Raw genomic sequence first — 19,270 nt, 5'->3', positions numbered from 1 at the left:
TATTAGTTTTAATCTTCTGAAGTATTCTTTAATGAGCTTTAATTTCATCTGCTCAGATTTTGTTGCCAATGCTTCATCTCTTCCCAGGTATTTTCTATGCTCCCTCATATTTAAATTCCTTTATCTCTCATTCCTGTCCCAGGTTGATATTTTCTTGATGCTGTAGCTTCCTTTTTTAAGAGTTGCATTTGCAGATTTATAAAGACCAAATGTAATTTTTATTTTAACTGAGAAAGTTTTAACCATTTATAGTTATGCTCCTCATCTGATGAACTATGCAATTTTAAGTCATCCACAAAAAGTAGATAAGACGTCTTTAAAAAGGTTTTTCTAGGAGCCAAATTGTAACTGTGGCTTAATCTATTAAGTATTTTATTTATTTATTTTATTTTACATTTGTTAACCGGGGGTGTCTGAGCCGAAAAGGCCCTTTTTCAGCAGAAGCCCAGGGAGAAAAGCTCCACAAAGAAAAATTACACACACATTTAGTTATTTAGACATGATCAGTATACACACAAATTACAAGAGACATGTTTTTACAGTGGTATGCGGCACATAAACAGTTACAGTGGAGAGAACAAACAAAAAAATATTAATTTTAAAAATAAAGGTATTTAATAGATTTGTGGTGTACAGCTGAAATTTGGAACATGGGTAGACTACATACATAGTACACAGGTACAGTACATACATTGTAGATTAGCCAATGTTTGTGAGTAAGATTGAAAACTGTTATCAAGTGCTGTAGATTTAGTATGTCTATGTTATCTGCTTTCACTAGCCTGGGGAGCAATCATGGCCCTGCCAACTTTGCTTGAGATGTTGCCTGATGAGGTCTTTAAAGGAGGCTTTGGATGATGTGTTTTGAATGCTAGTAGGGACAGAGTTCCATATTTTAGCCACTGAACTACTATATAGTGCATCTCCAAAGCTATTGTAGCTGTTGGTGACTTCTAGTAGTAGTTTGCTTGATGATCTAAGAGGCCTTTTGGCTGAGTAGTGATGTACTAGGTTTTTGAGGGCAGGACACTTATTGGGGAGGCAATAGAATGACAGAGGCAGAGATGATTGTAGGTTAGGAGGTTGGGCAGTTCAAGCCAGTGGAGCTGTCTCAAAGCAGTACAGTGATGAGTTCTATATGAGCAATTTGCAGCAAAGCGGGCAATTCTGTTATAGCAGGCTTCCATTTTGCTTAGTTCAGTTTTGTTGAGATTAGTCAGAATAGGAGATGCATAGAGTAGGGTAGATAGAAGTTGGGAGCGAGCAATGGCTGATCTTGTGTTGTTGGTAAGAAATGGTTTGATATGGTAGTGACCCCAGCTTGGCATGTACTTTTTTAATAGTTAAGTTGAGATGACTATCAAATTTTAGGTGGGAGTCTATGGTTATTCCCAATAGCTTAGCCTGTGCCACTGGAGCAATTGGAGTAGCATTTGTGGAGTAGATAGTGAATTGACTGTTAGTGTTTTTGTTAGAACTGGTTATAATCATAAGCTGAGTTTTCTTTGGATTGAGGATAAGTTGGGCTTTGGTAAGGTAGTTTTGAACGTCAGAGAATGCTAGTTGAGTTGTTTGCATGAGGGTGGGAATGTTTTGTGCAGCACAGATTAAGATAGTGTCATCTGCATACTGAATTATAGATGCATGCTGTGTGGAGGTATGGAGGTCAGTTGTGAAGACTGAATAGTAGTGGTCCTATGATAGAACCCTGTGGGACTCCTATAGTTATGGGCAGCTGAGGAGAGAGAGAATTTTTCCCATTTCACAGCTTGGTACCTGTCAGTTAAGTAACTTTGGAACCAGGTAAGAGTGGAATTTGATAGATGATATTGGTTTAGTTTGTTTAGCTGGATTTGGTGTGAGACTGTGTCAAATGCTTTGGACATATCCAAAGAAAAGAGTTTACACTTGTAGGCCTTCATTTTTGAGACGGTTTACTGTGTCTGTGAAGCAGAGGAGGGCTGTACTGATACTATGGGCAGGTCTGAAACCATGCTGAGTAGGTGACAGGATGTTGCTGTCTATGATATAGTTTAGCATCTGGGTATGGATGCATTTTTCTAGTATTTTGGCCAGGGGGGAGAGTAAAGCAATGGGTCTGTAGTTATTAAGTTCAGTGGAGGTCCCGCTTTTATGTATGGGTGTAACATAGGATATTTTCCAGAGTTTGGGCACATAGTTTTCAACAATTGATCTGTTTATGAGAGTGAAGACTGGGATAGCAATAGCATCTGCTGTGAGTTTCAATAAATAGCTGGGGAGTAGGTTGGCTGCTCTTGAGGTTTTTAGTTTGGAGAGCATGCTTTTGATTGAAGTGGTGGAAACTGTTTTGAGGGTAAAGCTTGTATTAGTGTTATTTGTGTTGGGGGGGATAGTGAGGAAGGAACAGTCCTGTGATACTAAGGATAGACTTGAGTTCACAAAGCGGGAGTTGAATTGTGTTTTAATGGGAACTTTGGTGTCAGGGGTGGTTGGTTTGGGGGTAGCCTTTTGGGTGGATTTTAATAGCTGGTTTACATTTTTCCAAATTTTTGCGGGTTGTGTTGGTATTTAGTTTGTAATGTTGTGTAGTAGGATTTTTTGTCCAACCTAATGCATTTTTTTGCATGGTTGCTCAGTTCTTGGTACTTAGTCTTTGTGTTTCTTTGTTTTTTTGATAGTAAAGCCAGGCAGTGTCTCTGGACTTGAGGATTTATTTGGTTTCTTTACTGAGCCAGGGTTTGTAGAGGTTCTAACCTTGATTTTGTGCAATGGAGCGACAGTGTCTAGGTGTTGTAGAAATGTTTTGTTGAAATATGCTACAGCCTGGTCAAGTGGGAGGGTTTTTAGGGGGGTCCAGTCACAGTTAGAGTAAAGTGTTAAGGACCTCAGGAGAGTTTTTTGTGTTTCTAGTGGATATATAGTTAGTGGCTTTGCATATGCTTGTTCTACTACGTATAAAGTATATTATGTTGTGGTCACTTAAGGTGTCTGGGAGACTGACTGTGTGATGGTACAATGTGGGGTTGTTAGTTAGGATCCAGTCAAGGATGGATTCCCTTTTAGATTTTTTATCACATCTAGTTGGTATTTGGACTAGCTGCTGGTAGCCATGGAGATTTATTAGATTACTTGGTGGTTCTGATATACAGGTGAACCAATCTAGGTTGAAGTCCCCCAGAATAAGGGTTTCTTGTGAGTATGTGGAAGAACACCAGGATAAGAAGTCTTCAAGGCTAGCAGGTGTATTACCAGGTGGAATATAGATCACAATTGTGGTGATGACCTTTTTAGGGTGAAGTTGAAGTTGTGAGATAAGTATGTTCCAATTATTGGGAGAGGGGTAGGAGTTTGGTAATTGACAGACAGTTAAGTTGGACTTGTACAGTAAGGCAGTTCCAAGGCAGTTCCACCCCCTTTACGAAGTGGTCTGTCTTGTCTAATGATATTGTAGCAGGTAGGGAGAACTTCTGAGTTAGCTATGTTTTTATTCAGCCATGTTTCTGTTAAAGCAACTATGTCTGGGGAGTAGTGTGCTATTGTGGCCTGGAGTTCAGCTATTTTATTTTTGATACTTCTAATATTAATATTTAGCATTAAAAGATGGTTGGTTTTGCTGCAGTTGTTGATTTGCCCAGGGATGAAGAAAGTGGGCGTGGTGTGTTCTGACAATTGTGTTGGAGCAGTTTGTGTTGGACAGGATGGATTTGGGAATGGGTTGGGGTGGATATCCCCACTTATGGTGAGCCTGGAGGTAAAATGGTTGTACAGATGTTGGAGTTTGGTGAGGAGTGTGAGAAAGTATTGTTTTTTTGTTTGGAGTAGGAATGAGAGCATATGTGTTTAGTTCTGAATTGGTCCATTATGTAGTTGAATAACTGTGGGCAGATATTATTATAATGTGTGGTGTCTGTATAAAAGAGTGCATAATGTAGTGTTGTGCTACTAAGTTTAGGGATATTGCTAGAGTGATAACTTGTGGTGTTGTAAAGAATTATGAGCAGACAGACTAGACTTAGTTGTGTGATAGTCATGGTTATGAAGTTTAAGTTGGGATTCTGAATAGGAATTATAGAGTTGCATTATATGTGGATGGGGAAACATCTTAATGGGCTAAAGGAAAGACAAAACCCCAGCAGTGACAAAGAATCCCCCTGGAATTTTCTCTTTTGAAATTTTATCCCTGTGATACTAATTTGTCCTTTCTCATGCCTCTGGTGCAAAGTGGTTTGCCACTGTTTTATGGTCACTTTATCAATGTAGGAGTATATCTTATACATAGGAAAACATTCCTTTATGCATGAATGTGAGATGCTGCCAGATGCTTTTTTGTATCCTATCTGTGCCATGCTTAGATTATTCCCCTTTTTACAACTCTCTATCATGTTTTTATTTAACTGCAAATGATCCTTTGTTTTATATGAATTTTTTATTACCTTTTTGTTCCATTGTCATAATTGTTTTTTTTTTTCTAAATTACTACTAATGCTGTCTTAATCAATTCCAGTATATAACTTGTATATTGTCAGTAGGCAAGTTATTAGTCTGTAGTTCTTAGGATGGTTTGCAGGCTCATTCTTATGCACAAGTATTGTTTTCCTGTTGATAACCAAGATGGTGTCTGGGATGCACATATAATTAGTTCTTGCACATGCTATGTTTTATTGTAAAGATGTTTATACCATTAACCAGAAGGTAGGCACTACATCTATTCTAATAACTACATTTTTCCATTTAGGAGTTGTTCTTAATTTTATTTCACATTTTTCCATTTAGGAGCTGTTCTTTGCACAGTTTCTCTTGTAACTATCTTTTTTCACATCCTCTACAATATAGCTCCTTACTGTTTCTTTTAATGATTTGTTATTTTCAACAGGGCCCTTATAAACATTTCACCTACATTAACCTACTTATTTTTTGTTGGTGTTTCTTTTTCTTTTACTTTATTTCCCAATTTTCTAAAATATATTTTTGGGTCATTAATAAAGTGTTTATATTTTTGGGTCATTAATAAAGTGTTTATTTTGTACTTTTTATATTTATCTGCATATCTAGTTTCTACTTGTGTGGTGATTTTAGTTTATTGTAAATAGTATATGATAAATCCGTATCCGTCTTGACTCTGTGTTGCTTTTATTGCATCCATTTTTCTAAGTGTTTTATCTGTTCCCTTTTCTATATTCTTCTAACAGTGATACTTCTTGTATTAATTGAGCTTTTCATATCAGCCTGTTTTATAGTTTTCTCTATTTGTTGCTTTTGTGATGGCATTCTACTTTTGTCCTTTATGAGTTTGTTTTTGTGGTAATATGTTTCAGTTATTGGTTTAGCTATACAATGCACAATATATACTATTTATTTCTGTCATATCAAATTAATTTCTCTTAATAGTCTTGATTGCTGACCTCATCTGTTTTACCAATCTTTAACATCATGGGTCTTATTAACTTTCTGTAATCTATCTCTCTTAACATGTCTGTCCCTCTCCATTAAATCAGGCAGGGTTTTCCCTTAGATCTTTTCCTTCTAGACTGAGTGCACCTTTGTTCTCTGTTTCCTGTTTCCTGTGAGTATTCTACAAAAAGTTTCAGAACATCTACCTATAAGTTTCAGAACATCTACCTATAACAGTTCTAGTTCAGAGTCTTGAAATTTCAAATGCTCAAAATGCAGAAGGCTGAGATGAAATGCTCAAAATGCAAAAAGATTAACAAATAACATGAGACAGCTGTTTTTGCAGGGGGCAGGCAACCCTGCATGCATGTTCATGGACAGCAGTGTCCTCCACACTCTTGCTAGTTATAAATTCCAACTCAAAGATCATACCACAATGGGGAAAGGACCAATAACAGATCCCTACTGTGCCATGATCCCACACATTCCAGTTCCCCACAGCAAAAAACAGTATTCAGTTTATTTTTGCAGGTTTGATCTTATGCATTTCAAGCATTTCAGCTTGATCTTCTGCATTTTGAGCATTTGGGCTTTAGAGGTTGTGAACTAGAAGCCCTGTAACATAAACTATTCAGATGTATCCTGCTTCTGCTCTGTAAGGGGAAGCAGTGGCCCATTACATAGCAGCATTAGCTGTTTCCTGTTCCTTCCATTGTTGTGCAATTTCAGCTGGCTTTTGTATGGGCCTCCTATAAAGGACTGCAGATTATCACCATGTGGCAGATCTTCTTCAGATGCATCCAGCTCCACTTGCTCCTTAATCAGGAGAAGCATTGTTCTATTATGATGTGACACTGCCTGTGCTGGAGTCTCCAAACTAAACAATTCACTTCATAGATAGTTTATCACTCAAATTTCTGTTTAACTTTTATTTCACTAATCCTCTTTTCTAATTCCCCATTTTGATCTTATTTTTGTATCGTGAAATTTTTCATATGCAGGAGCTTTTTTGCCTGTATTTCTCTTCAAATATCTTTGGAGCTGGATTTTTATTGATCAGTTTGGCTTTCTCCAATGCATCATCATGATTATTATCAACCTCCCTTTTTTCCATTTTCTAGATGTAGTTGGGGTGTCTGTCAACTGTTACCATATCTCTCTACTCAGTGCCAATTACTTACCTTCTTCGAAACTCATACATGACAGTCATAGATCTTCTCTCGCACATTCCATCCACCACCACTTTGTCTGACACCCTCATTTCCTCTTCTTCCAGTCTGTCCCAAATCTTCTCCACCAGATTGTCTTCTGTTTTTTCTGCACGTGTGCCCAAACCACCATAATTTGTATTCTCTCTGACCTTTTCTAAATACCCTGACTTCTGCACTTATGTGCTCATTTCTACATCTGACCCGCAGTGTGCATCCTGCCACCCATCACTGACACTTTATCTCCATCATCTCTAGCTCCATCAACTTATCTGTCCTGTACCATACAGTAGCACTGGTTTCATCATAGTTTTGTACACCCTACTTTTCAGCTTCCTTGGCATTTTTCTCTCATACACTACCACTGACAGTTTGTGCCTGTTGGCATTCAGCTCCTCTCATTCTAGCTTGGAATCCTCATTCAGACTTCCCTACTCCTCAAACACCCCTTCCAGATACTTGAAGTTGTTTACCTGTTCCACTATTTTCCTTTCTATCTCGGTTCTTCTCATCTTTGTCTGATTTTTGTTAGGTAGTAGCTGTCATCCTTCCCATATTATCAAGTCACTTTCTTATGGTGAATGCAGGAGTGGCCTTAGGTCAACTGGTGCCCTAGGCAAAAAGGCTTCATGGCTCCCCCCTCACACCACCTGGTGCCCCCATCCTGGTCTACCTGCACCAAATAAATACTGGAAAAGTGCCCCCGCTAGAGCTGCACCCTACAAATGATTACAAAAAAATCCTTATTTTCTCAAAGAGAGGACGTAACATTAAATACATTGTTATGCATAGTAAATTTAAGAGACCTAGTGATGTTTTAAGTCATGGAATTAACAATTTTGGGATGTTCCCTTGTAATAGGTGTATTAGCTGTAAATATATAACTAACACATTTAATTATATAAATGGAGTCTCTTTTAAAACTATGGGAGAATTTAATTGTCTCACAGAATGTGTGATATATGCTATTAAATGTGAATGTAACCTATTTTATATAGGTCAAACTAAGAGGGCTTTCAAGACCAGATTACAAGAACATTTGAGAGATATGAAATCTGGTAAACCTGAAAGTCCCTTAGCTGAACATTTTTAAGTATCATCATAATGGTGGCCCTAAGGGTCTAACAGCTACTGTATTGGAAAACGTAGACTGGAGATTTGAAACTGGCAATATAACAAGAAAACTGCTGTATAAAGAAGTTTTGTTCATATTAAAACACTCTACATTGACTCCTAGAGGTCTTAATACAGAGTGTTGTTGGAAATATTTAATATGATTGTATTAAATTGAATAATTAAATAATTACTTAATGATTTTTATTAATGTTTTAAGGGCATGTTTTGTGTATGTAAAGAAATCGTCTTTTTATTGTATTTTACTCCTGGAAGGCTTTGTGTAAGATGAGGTGCTAGAGACTGACTGCTTTTATTAAAGTGGATTATTTGGCTTCTGGTTTGTTTATTCCATTTGTGAAATCATTCATGGTATTGCATTTTTCTCATCCTTGTCTGATTTCCCCATTTGCTTCCATTACAACTGTCTTATCTTTACTGAGTTTCATCCTATGTGCCTTCAGTTTTGCATTGCATTGCATTCCACTGTCCATTGCTGAAGTTTTTGCCCTGAGTCTGCCCCTAATGTCACATCATCTGCATACAGCAACTTTGTGATTGGTCCCTTCTAAACCTGTTTGCTAATATAGTCCAGCACCAGTATGAACAGCAGTAGTCTCAGAGTTGAACTAAGATGCACACCCACTCCACTGAGAAACCCTCTGTGAGTCTGAACACTGTGTATACTAGAGTAATTGGGTCCTTGTGCAATACCTGTACTAATTCTATCAATGTTTTTGGGACTTTGAACCACTGCAAGATTGCCCAAATGAGGTTTCTTGGGACTTTGTCATACACACACATACACACACACACATATATATCTATACACACAGAGATATATATGTGTGTGTATCTCTCTCTCTCTCTCTCTCTCTATACATATATATATATATATATATATATATATATATATATATATATATATATATATATATATATATATATATATATATATATATATATATATATATTTTTTTTAAAACCATGACATACCTTTAAAAAGTTCTGTTTATTTATTTATTTTTACTCTTTACGCTTCCTCTGTTGCCCCCTGCTCTATATGGTCCAATGTTTTTATTTTCAATTTATCTTGTCAAAGTTATTTGGGTTTCTAATCCCATGACAGGAATGGACCCCATTCCTAAGTCAAAGTATGATTAAAGTTTGTGAAATTAGTATTGTTTCAGTGTTTGATGCTAGCCAAAAGTGCTTTCTGCAGTACCCACAATTTGCCCAAAATTGACTCCTGCAATTCATATTGAGTTACATGTCAGTATCATATCTAAATAAAACTGTAAATTCTTTTTATGAGACCCATTGCTCCTACTATTATTGGATCTGCTCGGGTATCCCTTTTCTACAATGATCTCATTTCTGCCTGCAAATTGTGATATTTTATGACTTTGTGTGTCTCTGTACACAAGATACAATAATCAATAGGTGTAATAATTTCATTGATCAGAGCTACTTTTGTCTTCTTTTCATGGACTACTATATCTGTTTTTCTCACATCTATATTTTGAACTGTTGCTAATGGGTGATTCCATGTGATATAAACTTTATCATTCTCTTTAATGCTTTGTGACTCGTGCTTCCAATGCTTCTTAGCTGCTTCAATATTGTAATGTTTGCACATTTCCTAGGGCAATAATCTTGTCACATTATTATTATTATTATTATGCCGTTCATTCTACAGGCCCTCTGGCATTAGTGTATCCAACCCAGCCTTGCATTAGCCTGTTTCTCCCACATTTTCAATGGACTTTGTAAACCAACAAATACAGTCTACTACCCTGAGCCACTGATATTAACTTTTCATGTTTTGGTTTAAATTCCCCTCTCCTTAACCATTTCTGTATCATTTTCTGATCGGCATGAGATTACTCCAGTTTTCTGTACTTGAAATTATATTTATGCCTTTCCAACATTTTTTGCATTCTCATCTGGTGGTCCTTATATTTTTCTTTTGTTTTTTGGCACATTCAGTTGTTGCCTGATTTTTGTGTACTTTTGGTTTGATTTCCATTCCCACTTGACACTGATATGCTTCTGCTAAGCTAAATGGGGAAGTCATCTTAGATTTATTCTCCTCATCTTTTAAGACTTTTGTTGTGTCTCGATCTGCTGACATCAGCAAATATGTACAATTGCAGGTCTATACATGTAATCAGCTTCAAGAAGGCTCATACTTCCTGCAAAATGAGGAATATATAATCTTGGTATACACTGATTTTTATATCATTTGATAAGAGTAAAGCATTTTTCTTGTTTTCTTGTCAAACTGATCCAATACATTTTGTGGCCAGTCAGTCACCCCAAAACTGTAAGTTAGAACATGAAGGACAAATTGGTTTATAGTTTGACTTTGTTCTTAGATGGTAGGGCTGTTTTCAGTATTAATTTTAGTCTTCTAATATATTCCTTACTGAGTTTTGTTTGCATTTTTCATGTTTTATTGCTGATTCTTCATTGATTTCCAAATAGTTATGCGCTTCCTCCTGCTCAAGTTCCCTTATATCACATTCCTGTCCCAGACTGATATTTCCTTGCTACTGCAGCTTTTCTGCTTTAACTGTTGTATTTGCACATTTATTAGGACTAAATACCATTTTTATTTCATCTGAGGAGGTTTTGACCACTTCCAGTTGTGCTTTCAGCTCCTCATCTGATGAACTATGCAGTAGTTGTTACCTAGTACTGCAAGGTAATAAATACACCTGATGATGATGAAGATGAGTGGATGTCCTTATTAATTAATTATTTTATTTGTTTTTGTTTGTCGACCTGGATAGAGTACTGATATTCATGAATCATTTTTCAGCTTCTGTCTGTGTAGAGAAAAAAAAGGAACACAGAGAGAAGAGCATACAACATTACAAGCAACCTCAAGTTAGTATTAAAATAAAAAAAATATATAAATTTTCAAGATTTACATAATGCTGAATCATTGTCTACTGCACAGGAAAACACTTGGAATTCAACCTAATATTACAGATAGAAAGTTAATATCATGAAGAATACCTTAGGAATTCATTTAGCAATGTTGCCATAAGACTGTATTTTAAGTATATATGTATTTGACTCTATATGAAATTCCATTTATTGTGACATTTGTTGAACTGAGTCAATGGGCAATGTTAGACATACTATTTGTAACACGTCCAATGATTTATGTATTGAAAGCAAGACTGATTATTTTTTATTGTTTTTTCCTCTTTTGAATACCTCAGAATTTCAGACACATTACAGCAAATAAGGTTAGAATTACAAATTGCCATTTGAGTTAGTGGATATTTTTTGTTACAATGAAAAGTGGATACAGGTCAGTAATTGTTTTCCATTTCTGTATCAAATCGACCCCCAATTTGACAAATATTTGACAAATGCTGCAACAAATCATACCTTCCTTTCTTTGATTATCAACAGTTCAACAACGTGTAGTGTGCATGGAATGATCTTGGTGACGAACAAATGGGAAATACTAATCAGAGGATACTGGTATAAGGTTATAAGTAAGATGAAAATAGATGTTATAAGCTTCATAGGTCCATACAAAGCTTGTGACCAAAGCAGACCATCAAGAAACTCTGTCATGTCACCGAGTATTTGTGGGAAAAGAAATGATTTGCTCACTTGAGAACTGGGAACTGTTAACAGAATTCAACAACATACCTTTCTCCTTAATAGTTCTATCATAACAACCATAATCTTGATAATGCATTGACATGTAATCACAGAAAAAAAGTATGCCTAAGCTATATTTTCTGACATGGGCAAGTAAGTTATTTGTCACGTGACTTAACATTATTGATGTCTCCAGTCTGCTGTGTCCATTCCCTTTGTGTTAAAATTTATGTGATACATGATGGTCTTTGTTGCAACAAAGCAGGCACTGCCTTTTCATTTCACTCTGCCCATATCTGCTCCTACAGCTTCAGCTTCCCTGTATGCTGCTGAGCTGGATGGATGGCCAATTTTTCTACTGGCTTTCCCCCTCAAACTCACATCTTTTTACCCTGTTGCAGTTTAAATTACCTTTACAGTTTAGATTACACTCAAAAATCATAAAATTACAAACTGAGAAGATTTGATGTTAAATGGTCTCTTCAACACTAGTCATATAAACATTTGGATGGGACTTTAAGTCAGCATATACACTAAGCATAGTTCACCCATGAAGTTGCTACAGGAGGTCAGAAAATAAAATTCTGTGGAGAGTAGCAAAACACTTGGAAAAGCCATTCCTAACACAGGATATTGTCATCTGCTGGAAATTTTGAACAATTCAAAATGGAAATGTTTTAGCAAAGGGTTAAAGTCATATCTGTCCATCCTTAACTGGTAGTATTGTACCTTTGTCACATGAATGTGATTCGTCTAGTAACCACAACAAATGCAGTCATGCAATCATCAAAATGTTGTCTTATCTTATGGTATTTTAATATAGTGTATGTTATCTGCTTTATTATATTTGAACCAATATAACCACTTTTGTGTGCAGTCCATGCAGTGAAGTACCAATGACCATGAAGAACCACACACTGTATAGGTAAAGAGTGTGTTCCAACTACTTATGAGTAAAACAACAAGTTAAGTACTTTTGTCCACTGAAGGACTTCATCAGAACCCGATGTCATAAAATCACATGACTTATATACAACTTAAAACATACATCACCCAATCACATTACAGCCTTATGTCAGCTCCTTAACCCATGAGTGTCCATTATATGTTACCATCAGTGGAAAACAAAGTTACTGTCTGGAAACAAAAAACAATATGATAGAAACATAATAAAACCTACATACCCACATTTCAACATGTGCCTATTGTACAAAAATTATGTTTAAAATTCAATTTAAAATGCATATACTCTATTAAAATCAGCAAAATTAGTATATAGGTATGATATATGTTATGTGATTTTATATATCATCAGGATCTGATGAAGTCCTTGAGGGGATGAAAGCACTTAACTTATTTTATTAATAAATAGTTGGAACACACTCTTGACCTGGACAGCGTGTGGTTCTTCACGGTTATTTGAACCAACAAATATGACTCTGTGATTGTTTATGTTGGTGAATGACCTGAGACGTACTCCCTGGACTACATGAAAAGAGACATGGAAGAGCTCTCTGATCATGGAGCCCAGGCTGGTATGACCCTGACCCTGAGTAGCATCCTGCATACCAAGAATGATACCTCAGTATAAAGAAAAAATGATCAATTTCAACAATTGTCTAAGCTTCTGGTGTCATTCGAAGAGGATCCAGTATCTGTCAGCCTGGGACGACATGCACGACAAGCCACATTGCTTCACAAGAGACAGCTTGCACCTGTCACCCCTAGGCTTTTGAATACTGGCCAAGGCTCTTGCTGCCCCATAGTGCCTTTTTTAGGCAAGGCTCAAAAGTCAAACCCACCTCTGTAAACAGCACAATTAACAAAAAACTGAGGGTTATGCTACTCAACGCCAGGAGTTTAAATCTCAAAATGCAAGCGCTCGAAGCACTCCTCAGTATGGAGAACGTCGACATCTGTGCAGTAGCTGAAACCTGGATCAAGGCTCCAGAGAGCACCCCAGCAATACTGGGATACAAGTCATACCACACATTTCGGCCACAGAACATGGACCAAAACACAAAAGGAGGAGGTGTAACCATATTCATCAAGGATACCTACACCTCCAGGTTAGTGGTGCAGCATAGTACCTCTGAGATCATCCATGTGCAACTAATATTGGGCAAATCTTCAATGCAAATTGTGGCCTGCTACAGATCACCCTCCATGACACAGGACCACCACTCCACCTTTCTGGAGACACTGGAAAACATGAAGGTCCTAACGAACACCCTGATATTGGGCAATTTCAATTACCCTACCATTCACTGGGAAAACTACTCGAGTACAAATTTCCAGGCCCAGCACTTCCTGGAATTCATCAACTCAAATGCCCTGGATTAGCTGGTAAACTCCCCTACCAGAGGTGGAAACATATTGGACCTGGTCATCACCAACATGGACGACAGGTGTTCCACACCGGAGGTCAACCCGTCACTGGTTATATCAGACCATAAACTAATCACTCTGGATGTCCACACCCCACCACCACCCCCAACTAAGGAAACCACAGTAAAAAACTTTTCTAAAGCAAACTTCACCTTACTTAAGACAGAGGTGGTAAGTTTCACAGCCCCCATGCTAAAGGATAATGCTGCCCAAGATGCAGAAACCTTTACAAATGCACTCTGAGCACCTACAAGGATGCATGGATCGTGCCATCCCTAGCAAAACCAAGACTCACTCCTCTAAGAGAATGAAACCAGTTTGGTGGACCCCTGCAATAAACAGGCTATACAATAGAAGGAGGAAACTAGTTCATAAAAAAAGCAAATCCCAAGAAGGAAAGATCAGTATCAGTAAGAAACTAAGGTCCCTCATGAAATCATCCAAGGCTAACTTCAAAAGAAAAATAGCCAAGGATTCAAAAGATAACCATAAAGCCTTCTTTAGCTATTTTAAGAATCTAAGTGGCAACTCGCAGATATGCACTGAACTAGTGCAAAATAGCACAAAATATACGGAACCTACTGATATTGCCAACATCCTGGCAGATAGATTCAGTGCAAACTTCACCCCCCCCCACCTCCAAAAGGGCCCACAACAATACCGGAAAAGTGTAGTGTCCCAAAAATCACAGACGCTCAGATGAAAACAGCCCTTTCAAAAGCCAAAGCACAGCTTCGATGGGACCAGATGGTGTCCCAGGCTGCGTCTTGCACAAACTACAGAATGAACTAACCCCCCACCTAAACACACTGTTCAACCTCAGCCTCTCCACAGGCTACATGCCCATAGAATGGCGCACAGCAATGGTTATTCCTCTCCACAAAGGAGGGGCCACAACTGACCCTGGTAACTATCGCCCCATAAGCCTGACTAGCCTGTTCTGCAAGGCTATGGAGCTCATCATCATAGAACTCATTAACAAAGACATTGGGAACCTCCAAACACTTGACCCAACCCAGTTCGGCTTTGTTAAGGGCAGAACATGCCTACTAAACCTGGTTGACTTCTTCGAGACAGTCACCAAGGCCATAGATGAAGGAAAGGTGGTTCGCACAGCCTACCTTGATCTCCCCAAGGCTTTCGACACCATTCCCCACTCGGGTATTACAGAAAAACTCAACAGCCTGAACACAAACCCCTACGTCATGAGATGGGTTGCCAACTGGCTTACAGACAAAACTCACATGGTAAGAATAGTGGGCTCCAGGTCCAACTCTAAACCAGTCACAAGTGGTGTCCCACAAGGCTCAGTCCTGGGACCCCTATGGTTCAGCATATACTTCTCAAAAGTACAGGAAAACACAGGAGGACTATGGCTAACCAAGTTCATCGATGACTGCAAATTGGGAGCCATAATTCACTCTCCGGCTGACAATACGGACATTCTCTAAAAGGGCCTTACTGAGACAGACACCTGGTGTCAAAGTCATGGCCTCAATGCCAAAAAATGCATAGTCATCCCATTTTGGAAAAACAAAACACCCTCAAATTAACACATAGGTGGCATCCCCCGTAATACAGAAGAGGTAATAAGAGATCTGGGGACGCAGGTAGATAGTAATCTTTCCTTTGACAATCATATTGCCAAAGTAGTTAGGAAATCCTTCTATGTGGCCCATCTAATTACTAAAGGGTTCACATCTAGAAATAAAGAGGTTATAGTGCCCCTCTACTCATCACTCATTAGACCCATCATAGAGTACAATGCTCCATTTGGGATGTACCTCACAATACACTTCCAACAGCTGGAAAGACCACAAAAGTACCTCACCAAGGGGATTATTGGCCTCAAACATATGTCCTATGCAGCCCGACTGAAAAAACTCTGGCTGTACTCAGTGGCATATCGCTTATTCAGAGGTGATCTCTGCCTGACTTACAAAGCCATGTCCAACTCAGAGTTGATGGACATGCTCCACGTAAAGAAATTCAAGTCACTGCGAGCCACATGCTCTAGTGAGCTAAGCCTCATCACAACAATAAATAGAACATGCTGGAGGGATAGATTCCTGTCACAGAGACTCCCCATGCTTTGGAACAAAATTCCAAATTACATCAGGCAGAGCCCCTCATTAACACTCTTCAAAAGAAACCTTGACGAGTGGATGGGTAACAGAAAATACACCCATGGGATCACTTCATTGGCTCTGCTTGATAGAGGATCAGTTAATTAATCAATGGGGCAGCAGAAGCCGACACACTCTGGCTAGGCTTATAAATGCCCTTGGGCAGATAGCCTAGTACCTACCTATGAACCTATATCACTGAGTGTCACATATAATACTGACTGCATTGATGCATATGGTCTGTTGTTACCATCTGGCTTTTATCTTGTTATGAGTTAGTGTCCCAATTTATAGCCAAGTTATCTTTGATACTAAGAGATGCAGAAGTGATATTTCTAGTGTATTATTGGTTGAGTGAGGATAGCCCAGGTACAAATTAGCTTTGATGACTGACCACTGTCTAATGTGAGAACTCTGCCTTTCTTAATCTTAACTTCAATAGTCCTTGATATTTGTATTTAAGCTTTTGTAATACAGAAATGCATCCTCTTTAAAAATGATGTCAAGTAACTTTTTTACTTACTATTGTTTTCCTAATTTATGCCTCATCATAGAAAATAAACAATTATTTTCCCTGTGCTAAAAGAGATTTTGTCTAATATATGCTGATCAAATGATGTCACTAACAATGAGTTGAAGACTCTGCTAGGCCTTTGGTACTTTACGCATTGATTTTCATTGTGCTTAACTCATTATGATATTGTGTTTACAACTAGCCAAAAATGTTTCTTTGACTCATGTAATCTTCCTTTTATTATTTATGTATTTATTATTTTGGTACACATAGGTCATTAAAAAGGTAAAACCAACCCAGTCAAATGTCCATAGCTCCAAACACTCTTGCAACATATGAATCATTACAGTGCTGTTGTATCTGTGCTCTACTTCAAAAGGCACAAACACATTTTCTATTTGTATTTAATTTGTTGTAATGTAACATTTGCAAATTCTTTAATATGTTTACAGACATATTTGAAAGAAACAAATAATCTATTTTTCTCTTTATTTTACAGCTATCATAACTGACTACACTGCAAAAGATGAGACTTTGCTAAAGGGTTGCAATCCTTGTGACATCCTCAACAGTGCCAAATTGTTGGAGGGACAACAGAGATTTTCTTGCGCCTTTTGTCTATTTCTTCAAGTAAACAAACAAACAATGAAACTTACAATGTCTTTGTCAGGCTCTTCATCATTTTGTAGGTTTGCATTTTTGATTCTTTGTTTTTTTTTCAGCTCCCTACCCATCATTCCCAACCCTACAGAAATAATAATCTTCCCCCTGTATGTATTATTTTTTTGTTATGTTAATAACTCTTCCTTATGCACCAAAAACATACCACATGCTGAGTCCTTGACACAAAGAATCAAAATATGCAATAATATATGTATATTTCCCAAAAGCAAACTCCTTTTTTATTTTCTTATTTTTCTCTACAGTATGATAATCTAATTTCCACTTTATTGTTACTCCACAGCCTCTAAATAACTGATCCATTATGTGATGGGTCACAACTCACGTTTCTTTTCTTGTCAATATTGCAATCCTATTAAAAATACTAAATACACTTATTCTAAGGCAGTGATATTATTAGAAATATGGACCTTCTTTTAAATGCATACTGCATACCACATTAATACAAAGACTGCATGCACAGTTGTCATATCTTAGTGTTGCCATTTTAATTTGATGCTCTGCCTGGAGCATAGAAACATATACTAGTCAAACTGATTGTTCTTGATACACAGCTGCCATCTTCTTTAGCCACTCGCTTATAATAAAAAAGCCAACCAGCTTTTTAGTATACAACATTCCATTTGCAATGTGGAGTGAATGTACTCCATACAGTGTCTGTACTGTACATTTGTAACTCAGTGGACGTATGACATGTTCAGACTTCCCTGTGCTCTCTGTGTGTTCCTTTAACAGATGGCTACATATTTACAGTCTAAAAACTATAAAAACAAGTTCAGATTAGTGGTATTTTCTTTACTTGTATGCAACCTTTGACAGATTGTGTACTTCACAGCTTTTCTCATTGTTTTATCTAGTCAGTTTACTCATTCTATCAAGATGCAGTCAAGATTGAAAGATTAAAATTATGCTTATTGTCAAAAGAGATTAGATTATCACAATTTTTGATTATGGTGTTTCAGTATGTATGCAGGAAACAAGAAGATGTTTTGGTAAAGAAGATTTGGGAGAGACAGGAAGAAGGCAAGAGGAAATGAAGACATCCAGCCAAGCAATGGACTGCATGAGTGAAAGTTTGGCAGCTGTTTGACATAATGGTTGAAGAAGGTCAGAATGTGGCACTAAATCAAGAGATGTATGGTCAGTTAACATGACATCACAGCCCCCTGAAGAAAATTGAAAAAAGAGAGTTGACTATGAAGATGATTATGGCATTGTTGTCTGTTCTACTTTCCATCTTAATTCCTTGAATTTGTCATCCCATACTTTTAGTCACAAAACATCAGTCGAGGATATCATTTTTCATGCCATCATTCTGCATGTCACAAATCTCTCATAATTGTCTCTAGTGCTGCTACCAGCTTTCACCCTATATCATTCTGACTGTATCTTTTTACTGATGCAATCATCTTAAGCATCTGTCTTTTAGCAGACTCATTCATTTTGCTCAGTTTTTTAATGCTTCCCTTTATTTACCTGTATGTATTAATTGTTTATCTTTTACATGCTTATTCCATTTATATAAAATAAACCCATTTAGCCTCCTGTCAGTGTTATTGTATGATAGATGATGTCATAATTTCCCAAATACCCACATAATGGTCACCAGCTAGTCACCTTCCATCTAGATGACATGACCTAGCTACATTCTATATTACAGAAATCTGACATGGTTTCATACTACACCTTGATTAAGTCTACAACCTTTGACATTCTTTATCTCTTCTAGCTCTGTCATCAATTTAAATATAGAGCTTTTTTAGTTGAGTTATTTAACTGCTCTACAGCCATGAAACCAATTAAACTTGATTCAGAACTGAAAAAAATTCAAATTCTTTCATCGGCTATCAAAATGAAGATCTCACAGAGATTACAATAGGAACAATGTGAAAAGCGAAAGAGAGATAAGTTGACTCCAAAAATCTCCCACTCATAATTAAAAGTCTGACAACAGAGGGAGTGAATCTGGGTCAGAGGCCAAAATGTACATTCTGTCAACCTGAAAATTTAATGCACCACTTTTAAAGGAACATAACTTCTACCCAAAAAAAGCAAGAGCATTTCCTTCTCTTTTTGAATAGTACTCAAAGTTATTTTATTTCCACCTTGGCTACTATCAAGGCAATGCTAGTGTCAGGATATTTACATTTTTTCAGGTTAACATTTCATCCAAATGGTAGGGCCTCATGATATTTTGTCCTATTTTTCCATTATACTGCTCTAAGAATTAATTGAGGCCC

Source organism: Protopterus annectens, chromosome 1.part2, assembly GCF_019279795.1.
Source record: "Protopterus annectens isolate FY-2018-M chromosome 1.part2, PAN1.0, whole genome shotgun sequence".
Classification (NCBI taxonomy): Eukaryota; Metazoa; Chordata; order Ceratodontiformes; family Protopteridae; genus Protopterus; species Protopterus annectens.
Note: the sequence above shows the minus strand (reverse complement) of the source record.